Source organism: Otolemur garnettii, unplaced genomic scaffold (assembly GCF_000181295.1).
Source record: "Otolemur garnettii isolate 467f Iridium unplaced genomic scaffold, OtoGar3 scaffold00201, whole genome shotgun sequence".
Lineage (NCBI taxonomy): Eukaryota > Metazoa > Chordata > Mammalia > Primates > Galagidae > Otolemur > Otolemur garnettii.
In genome coordinates, this window is record NW_003852596.1 from 2,056,343 (window position 1) to 2,066,574 (window position 10,232).

General features: G+C 34.7%; 1 non-coding gene across 1 annotated transcript; it reads left to right on the top strand.

Moving 5' to 3' along the window:
* The first annotated feature begins 631 nt into the window (after positions 1-631).
* LOC111721904 lies at positions 632-793 on the top strand. Its single transcript, XR_002770895.1, has one exon. It is a non-coding gene; the product is annotated as a U1 spliceosomal RNA (small nuclear RNA).
* Positions 794-10,232: the final 9,439 nt, after the last annotated feature.

Sequence of the window (10,232 nt, forward strand, 5' to 3'; positions counted from 1 at the left end):
ATGATTTGGGAGCCTAACCAGCTCTCCTCTACAGCCCAAGTGTCCTCCATGGATCTTCCACAGGTCCATACAAATTGAATACTGCATACGCAAAGGAGCCATTGTGACACACAACTATCCTGGGTATAGTAGGGGACATTCTAGTGCTGAAATGGAGTATATCACTCAGTCTACGCAGAATACCTAAACAAGCCCACTGTAACAGCATAAGCACAAACAAAGCCAAACTACAAAGACTGGGATAAATACCTAATTCATCAATGTATAGACAGAGACATACATCTATAAGAAATAAGAATAACCCAGGAAAGATGGTTTCATCAAATGGAGCAAAAAAGGTGCCAATGGCCAATCCAAAAGACAACCAGATAAACAATCTAGTGGACAAATAATTCAAAATAACACTTTTAAGAAAATTTAGCAAGCTTCAAGAAAACACAGAGAAACAATTTAGAAATTTGTCAGACAAATTGAACAGAGAATTGAAATAATAAAAAAGGAAATCTTAGAGCTAAAAAATACAATGAACAAAATTGAAAAATGGAATAGTGGTCATCAACAAAGGAATTGATCAAGCAAAAGAAAGAAGTAGTGGGCTTTGAGATAGGCTATTTTAAAATATAGTCAGAGCAAACTTACTTGGCAGGGGAGATACCATGATCATGAAGGCGGTTTCCCCAGGGCAAGATTTATCCATTATACTCTGGGTGTGCTGATCCCTATGATTTCCCCAAATGTGGGAAACTCGACTGCAGAATTTGTGGTAGTGGGGACTGAGTTCATGCTCTCCCTTAGGGGGGAAAAAAAAAGAAAATATAGTCAGAGGAGGAAAAAAGAAAAGAAACTGAGAAGGCACAAAGAACACTATGAGATCTATAGCATTTAAAAGGGAATATAGAATGATAAAGAAGTTGAAAGCTTATTCAAAGAAATAATAACAGAAAACTTTCCATATCTAGAAAAAAAGTACAAATATAGTAGACTCTCCATAGTTGATCACCTCCCTATATTCACCACCTTTTTTACATTTACCTAATTTTCATAGACCACACATATATCACATGTATCAGTACAATAGGCCTAATTTCTTATGTTGATCACCTCCTTATGTTGGCCAGTTTGTTATAGTCTCTTGGGTGGTCAACTTACAAAGCTTCTACTATATACAGGTCAGGAAGGTCAAAGATCACCAATTACTTTCAAACCAAATAAGATAATCCCAAGTCATATTACAATCAAATTCTCAAGATCAAAGACAGGATCCTAAAAGCAGCAAGATATAAGAAGCAAATAACCCAAAAGAAAATTCCAATATGACTATCAGTAGACTTCTCAGAAGAAATACTATCCTATAACACTTGAGAGAGACAGGTGGTATATTCAAAGTACTGAAAGGAAAAAAACAAAGCAAAACTATCAATCAAGAATATTTTACCCAGAAAAAGTATCCTTTAAAAATAAAGGGGAGGTAAAAATATTCCCAAACAAATGCTGAGGAAATTCATTATAACTATATCTACCTTAAATGAAATTCTAAAGGGAGTTCTTAAAGCAAAAAACAAGGTCACTAATAATAAAAAGGACACATCCAATGGGCATAAAACCCACAAGTGATAGAAAGTATTCAAATTCAGAATACTCTAAATTTTAATCATGAGATATAAACCATGTTACCCTTAGGAGGAAGATTAAAAGACAAGATAAATAAAAAGGAAAGTCAGGCCAGGTGCGGTGGCTTATGCCTATAATCTTAGCACTTAGGAAGCTGAGGCAGGTGGATTGCCTGAGCTCACAGGTTTGAGACTAGCCTCAGTCAGAGTGAGACCTCATCTCTAAAAATAGCCAGGCATTGTGGCGGGCACCTGTAGTCCCAGCTACTTAGGAGGCTGAGGCAAGAGAATAGCTTGAACCCAAGAGTTGGAAGTTGCTGTGAGCTATGACGCCAAAGCACTCTACAGAGGGCAACAAAGTGAGACTCTGTCTTTCTGTCTCAAAAATAAATAAATAAATAGGAAAGTAATCACAATAGTTTGTTAAGGGATAAGCAATATAAAATATGTGAATTGTGTCATCAAAGGCAAAAAATACAGGGAGTAATGAAGGTAAAGAGTAAAGTGGATTGTTTTCCCTTTTATCAATCTTTTCTAAATAACTTGGTATAACTAGTATTTTTTGTCAACCTCCTGGTGAAAAAAAGCTGAGATATTTCATAGATGAACTAAAAATAAAAGGGAATAAATCAAAATATACTGATAGAGAAAATGAGTTCAACCCAAAGGAAGACAGTAAGAAAGGAAGAAAGGAACAAAAGTTCTATAAGACAATTAGAAAACAAGTAAGAGTGTAACAGTACCAACTCCTTATGTATTAATAATTACCTTGAATGTAAATGTATCAAATTCTCCATTTAAAAGATATAGAATGGCTAAAAGGATCAAAAGACAAACCCCAACTACATGTTGCCTATAGAAGACTCACTTCACTTGTAAGGAAACGAATAGATTAAAAGAGAACAAGTAGAAAAAGGAACCAAAAGAAACCAGGAACAACTATATTTGTAGGAGATAAAATATTATTCATTTATTTTATTTCAAAATACTAAGGGGTACAAGTGTTCTGGTTACATTTGAGGGGTTGAGTCAGGGCTAAGTAAAATAGACTTCATGTTAAAAGCTATAAAAAGAGAATAATAAGGTCACTATATAATGACTAAGGTTTCAAAACAGTAGGATATAAACCATATGCACCCAATATGGAAGCCCCTCACTATATAAAGCAAACCTTAATAGAGCTAAAGCAAGACACAGACATCAATACATAATAGTAGGGGCCTTCATCACCTTACTTTCAGCAATAGACAGATCAGTCATATAGAAAATCAACAAAGAAACAATGGAATTAACCTTCACCCCAGACTAAATGGACCTAACATATATTTAGGGAAGATTTCATCCAATAGCTACAGAAGACACATAACTCCCAGGTGCATATAAAACATTGTCCAGGATAAATCGTATGTTAGACCAAAAGCATGTCTTAACAAATTCAAAAACACCAAAATCAGATCAAATATCTTTCCTGACCATAATGGAATAAAACTGGAAATCAAGAACAGGAGGAACGTCAGAAACTGTACAAATACATGAAAATTAAACAGCATGCTCTTACACAACCAATAAGTCAATAAAGAAATTAAAAGAGAAGTCAAAATCTCTTGAGATAAATGAGAAAGAAAATAAAACACCTGTATAACAATACTTATAGGCCATAGCAAAAGCAGTCCTTACAGGGAAGAGTATAGCAACAAACACATCAACAAATAAAGATCTTAAATAAACAACCTAGTGATCCATTTTAAGGAACTAGAAAAATAAGAGCAAAATAAATCCAAAATTAGTAGAAGGAAAATAATAATAAATGTAAGAATACAAATAAAATAGGGACTAAAACAATACAAACGATCTGTGAAATGAAGAGGTATTTTTAAAGATAAACAGAATTGGCAAATCTGTTTGAATTGAAAAAGAAAGAGAAGTCAAATAAATAGCATCAGACATTTTTAAAAGGATACATCACAACTAATAACACAAAAAAGCAAAGAATCATAAGAAACTACTATGAATGGTTATATGCCAACACATTGGAAAACCTAAAATAAATAGATCAATTTCTGCATACATGTAACTTACCAAGATTGAATCAAGGAGAAATACAACATATGAACAAAATAATGTGTGACAAGATTGACAGAATAATAAAACTTCTCTCATCAAAGAAAATCCAGGACTAACAAAGCCGGGGGCATCAGCCTCTCAAACTTTAGGCTGTATGTACTGCAAGGCCATAGTGATCAAAGCAGCATGGTATTGGAAGAAAAATAGAGATATAGACATCTGGAATCAAATAGAAAACCAGGAAATGAAACTAACATCTTACAGTCACCTAATCTTCAAAAAACCAAGCAACAACATACACTGGGGGAATTCCTATTTAATGAATGGTGCTGGGAGAACTGGATATCCACATGTAAAAGTTTGAAACTGGACACGCACTTTTCTCCACTCACAAAAATTGATTCAAGATAAATAAAAGACATAAATTTAAGGCATGAAGCAATCCTCTAAGAAAGCATGGGAAAAACACTTGAAGATACCGGCCTGGGGAAAGATTTTTTGAAGAAGACTTCCATGGCAATTGCAACATCAATAAAAATAAACAAATGGGACTTAATTAAACTGAAAAGCTCTGTACAGGTAAGGAGACAACAATCAAAACAAATAGACAACTACACAACGGGAAAGGATATTTGCATATTTTGAATCAGACCAAAGCTTGATAACTAGGATCTACAGAGAAGACAAATTAATCAACATGAAAAAAGCCAACAATCCCATTTATCAATGTGCAAGAGAGATGAACAGAACCTTCTCTGAAGAACACAGATGAATTGATAACAAACATGAAAAAAATGCTCATGGTCCCTAATTATTAAAGAAATGCAAATCAGAACCACCCTTATCATCTAACACCAGCAAGAATGGCCCACATCACAAAATCTCAAAACTGTAGATGCTGGCTTGGATGTGGAGAGAAGGGAACACTTTTACACTGCTGGTGGGACTGCAAACTAATACTACCTTTTTGGCAGGAAGTATGGAGAACCCTCAGAGAACTCAAGCTAGACCTCCCATTTGATCCTGCAATCCCATTACTGGGCATCTACCCAGAAAGAAAAAAAATCCTTTTATCCATAAGGTCACTTGCACTAGACTGTTTATCGCAGCTCAATTTACAATCACCAAAACGTGGAAACAGCCTAAATCCCCACCATCCCAGGAATGGATTAACAAGCTGTGGTATATGTATACCATGGAATACCATTCAGCCATTAAAAAAGATGGAAACTTTACAACCTTTGTAGTAACCTGGATGGAAGTGGAACACATTATTCTTAGTAAAGCATCACAAGAATGGAGAAGCAAGAATCCTATGTACTCAATTTTGATACAAAGACAATTAATGACCTAGTACATGGTGGGGGTTGGGGAAGAGGAGAGCACAGAGAGGAAAAGAGGGAGGCAGGTGGGGGTGATGGTGTGTGACCCACCTTTTGAGGGTGGGACACAATTATAAGTGGAACTTTACCTAACAAATGCAATCAATGTAACCTGGTTCTTTGTACCTTCAATGAATCCCTAACAATAAAAAAAAAAAAAAAAGAAGTAAATTCCAGGACTGAAAGGGTTCATGGCTACTAATTCTTCACAAATTATTCCAAGAAGTTGAAAGGAAGAAATCTCTGCTAAACTCATTCTATGTGGCTATTACCTTGATTCCAAAATCAGATAATGAAACAAGCAAACAAAAAGCTACGGGCCAATATCCCTAGTAAACATATATGCAAAAATCTTCAGCAAAATAGTAACAATTTGAGTTCAATAGCACAGTACAAAGATTATTCACAATATTCAAATTAGATTCATCCCAGGACACAAGGATGGTTTAACATATGCAAATCAATAAACGTGATACATTACACTAACAGAACAAAGGATGAAACTCAAGCAATCGTTTCAATAGATGCAGAAAGGGCATTAGACAAAATTTATAATCAACTTGATGATAAAAACTCTCAACAAATTATATATAGAAGAAACATACCTGAACATAATAGCCATATACGATAAACCCACAGCCAGCATCATACTGAATGAGAAGTTAAAATCTTTCCCTCTAAGATCTGAAACAAGACAAGGATATTCATTTTTACTACCATTCTTCAGCATAGTATTGAAAGCCCTAGCCAGAGTAATTACACAAGAGAAAGAAATAAAAGGTGTCCAAATTGAAATGAAGAAGTCAAATTTGGAGATGGTATGATTTATTATAGAAAACCCCAATGGCTCCACCAAACCAAAAAAAATGCTTTGAAGGGTAGAGTAGGCAGTGGCATTAGTGCATAGCTTCCCAAGGGGAATACTTCGAAGGTAACCATAGCGATATTCAGCAATGTGGTATGTAGCCCTTTTTCTAGGATGAGTTCACAAACTTAATTTTCTAACCTTGTATATATAATCTAAAAGAATTAATCTCTCTTTTCCCTTCTCCCCTCTCTCTCTCTCCTTCTCTCTCCTCTTCGCTCTCTCCTCTTTTCTCTTCTCTTTTCTCTCCTCCTCGGTGCTGCTCTGCAGCCTCCCTCCCCCACCAATAAAGACCTTTTGTACAAGCAAAAAAAAAAAAAAAAAAAAAAGAATTAATCTCATAAAAGGAGAGAATAGAATAGTGATTACCAAAGACTGGGAAGAATAGGGGGAAGGGTGAGATGAAAAGTGAGTGGTCAATACTTACAATGCTGTAGTTAAATAGAAAAAGTGGATTCTGGTACTAGTAAGTTCCAGTACCCTATTGCACAGTAGGGTAACTAAAGCTAACAGTAATGCATCGTGCTAGAAGATGGGATTTTAAATATTCTCATGATAAGGAAATAATGAATGTTTAAGGTAATGTATACGCTAAGTGCCATGAATTGATCATTACACAATATGTCAAAATATCACCTTGTAACCCATAAATATGTACAATTACTATGTGTCAATTAAGAAAATAAAAATAAACCATGAATTCTATCTACTAGGAGCAGACATACAAAAAAGTAGAATATATAGTATACTGACATGAAAAACAACAAATGTGTCAGAATAGCAGAAATGAATGGAGTGTTGGCCACCTCATAGAGAACCACTCAAAATGTTTTTATTCAAAATGTTTTTATGATTCGTCTACCTATTTCTATATTTACTGTCAGCTTTTGAGTCCAAGCTATCATAATTTCTAGTTTGGACTACTTTAATAGCCTCCTAATTGGTTTTCCTGTTTTATTTTTAATAACCAACTCATTTTATTTCTAAACTGCAAACACATTGCTACTTTTATTTTTTTAATTAAATAATAGCTGTGTCCATTAGTGCAATCATGGCGTACAATGTACTGGTTTTACACACAATCTGAAATGCTTTCATCAGACTGGTCAACATAGCCTTCATGGCCTTTTCTTAGTTATTGTGTTAAGACGTTTATATTCTACACCTAGTAAATTTCACATGTACCCTTGTAAGATGCACTGTAGGTGTGGTCCCACCAACTACTCTCCCTCCACCCATACTCACCCCTCCACTCCCCTCCGTCTCCCCTTTCCCCATATTCCTGGGCTATAATTGGGTTATAGCTTTCATAAGAGAGCTATAAATTGGTTTCATAGTAAGACTGAGTACATTGGATACTTTTTCTTCCATTCTTGAGATACTTTGCTAAGAAGAATATGTTCCAGCTCCATCCATGTACACACTGCTACTTTTAAAATGCAAACCTTATTTTATTGCTCCTTAACCAACTTCAGGGCTTTCATTGCACTTAGAAAACACACACACACACACACACACACACACACATATATATATATGAACATACAAGTACTCACACACATCACACATTCTCTACCATAGCCTACAAGGAGCTAAATGATTTAGCCTCTGTCTACCTTTCCAACTCTATCCATGTCATTTGGGAGTACAGTCACACCACCAAGCCAAATAATGGGGTTTCAGAGGATATTAATATGTGTTTTTCTCAGGACAATATCATGAAGACAAAGGTGCTAGTACCTCATTTATGTCTGAAAAATCTAATGGTAAAAGACTGGATCAAGCATGTAAGTAACAGAAAGAAAAGGCAGAGCCGTTTGGATGTATCCTGCACGTTCAGAATTTGGTTATATATAAATAGGTTTATGCTTCTTATATTTTCCATGGCCTAGATGTGAATTACCTAGAAGAAAGCTCAATTTGAGTCATCCCCAGAAAAACACCTGTAGAAGTAAAGTGACCCAAAATCTAAAGCTAGTGTGTTTTCTGTCCCTCTGACTGCTTTTATAAATAAGAAAGACAATCTTTGAAGCTAAAGAGTTTCACTATTAGGAGTCCACATGTAGTTTTCTTTGTATTTATTCTTCTTGGGGTTTATAGCACATCTTTAATCTATAACTTGATATTACTTATGAGTTTTGGTAAAATCTTAGCCAAGTCTCTGAAAAGTATTGCTCTACTCCATTCTCTGATTGCCCTCCTTCCGTGATGCCAATTACATGCATATTACAGTTTTCCCTGATGTCCCATGTTTCTTGTACTATTTTCCACTCATTTTTTTCTCTCATTGCTTCAGTATGTTTTCTCCTCAGTCCTCACCCACATTTCAATTTGCCTTTTCTTCTTTCATCCCTAATAGATTGTCAAAATTCATCCACTAATTCTTAGTTTCAATAATTATAATTTCTCATTCTAGAATTCCTGTACATTGGTTGAAGTTACCAGTTCTCTGCTGAATTTTTCACCTTGTCATTGTCATTGAATTTCTTCAAATTGTAATCATTATTTAAAGGCTCACATCTGAAAATGAAATTATACATGAGTTCATTTATATTGTCTATTTTTCTTTGTTTTCAGTTAGTTTTTACTTTTTACATGCCTTACTGTTTCTTATGTAATGAAAATTATTATGTATGAATAATACTGGGGTTTCTTTAAAGCTATGGGTATTGCTACACACCCGAGACAATTTAATTTTGGTTAGGACAAGCCCTTAGGCCAGTAGTTCTCAACCTTCCTAATGCCGTGACCCTTCAATACAGTTCTTCATGTTGTGGTGACCCCTAACCATAAAATTATTTTCGTTGCCCACTGCCTCAGATGAAGGACAGATTATTTTATTCCAGTCAAGAATCCAACTAATTTAAAGTTGGCCTTTAGTTTCTGTGAAGGCCAGTTTATTTCTAGTTCACCCTGACCCTTATAATATAACCTTATTAGGGTCTTAAATTAAAGCCCTAGGTGTTTACCAAGCCTTCTTCTTGTCAGGTTTCAAACTCTAATTTTTTCCCTCCAAGTCTGAAATTCTGCCAACAACTCTCTTACTTTTTCAGTCTCTTAGTCACTGCTTGTGACAAAGCCTGCATCAACACTTTGAGGGGGAAAATGGTGCCATATCAGTCTCACCTTTTGTGTATTTCTTCTTCTAGAGATGTGTCTCCACCAATACTGATCATCTTGGTAGGTTTTGTTCAAACATGTTATTTTGTATGTTATCCATAATTTTTTAGCTTTCTCAGAAGTATCATTGGCCCAAATAATGTCACCCACCATTGTTTGGGCCAATAATACTTCCAAAAAAGGCATTATAAATCTGTTATCTCTAACATTCCAGTTGATTTTATAATTAAAATTTACCTGGGTACTAATTGTAAATATTTGAATAACACATTTATAAAAAACAATATATTTTAATATTTATTTGTATGCAGTCACTTTAGTATATGAAGTTCCTTTCAAACTTAATTACAATAATTATCTATTGTAGATTAGTTCAACCCCAGATATCCTCAAAAATCTGTGCTGTTGACACAAACCATAATTTGTTTTTAGTTTTAGTACTCTGGATAACAGATATTGTCTATAAATTATAGCCACGAAAAGCAATAACTTTCTTCTTTGTTTTCTTCCGATACTCTGATAATCAGTTAAAATTGCTTTGCTAAAGTAGGCTTCCTTAAATTAACATCTGTTTAGCTATTATTATTTAAATAATGAATGTTAGGGATTGATTGGTTGATTTATAGACAGAATTAGCCATTCACCAAAAATTTGTTGAACTTCAACTTTGTATCAGAGACACTCGTAGTATGCTATGTATATGGAGGAGAGTGAACCAGGCAGAAAAGAAACCTGAAAGGCAATAACATAATGGCCACCATTAATAATGCACATAGCACAAAAGTAGTAAAGGAAAAGAGCCTAACGCAGCCTAGGGAAGTCAAGAAAGGATCCATAGAGTAGCTAGACTTTGAACTGAGCCTTAAAATATCACTAATAGTTTTTAAGCGAGATAAGTTCTATGGAGCATATAAAGTGGCAACCAAAATTCTGCCTTAAGAGATCTTTAAAAGAGGATCAATTTCAATAAATGGTGCTAGAATAACTTATCATCAACACGTAAGAACATGAATGTAGACAAAGACCTTATACTTTTCACAAAAAATTAACATAAAGCAGATGACAGACCTGAATGTAAATTGCAAAGTATAAAATTCCCAGAAGATTAACATAGGAGAGAACCTAGATGACCTTGGGTTTAGAGATGACTATTTAGATATGACTCCAAAGGCTTGATCAATGAAAGAAAGA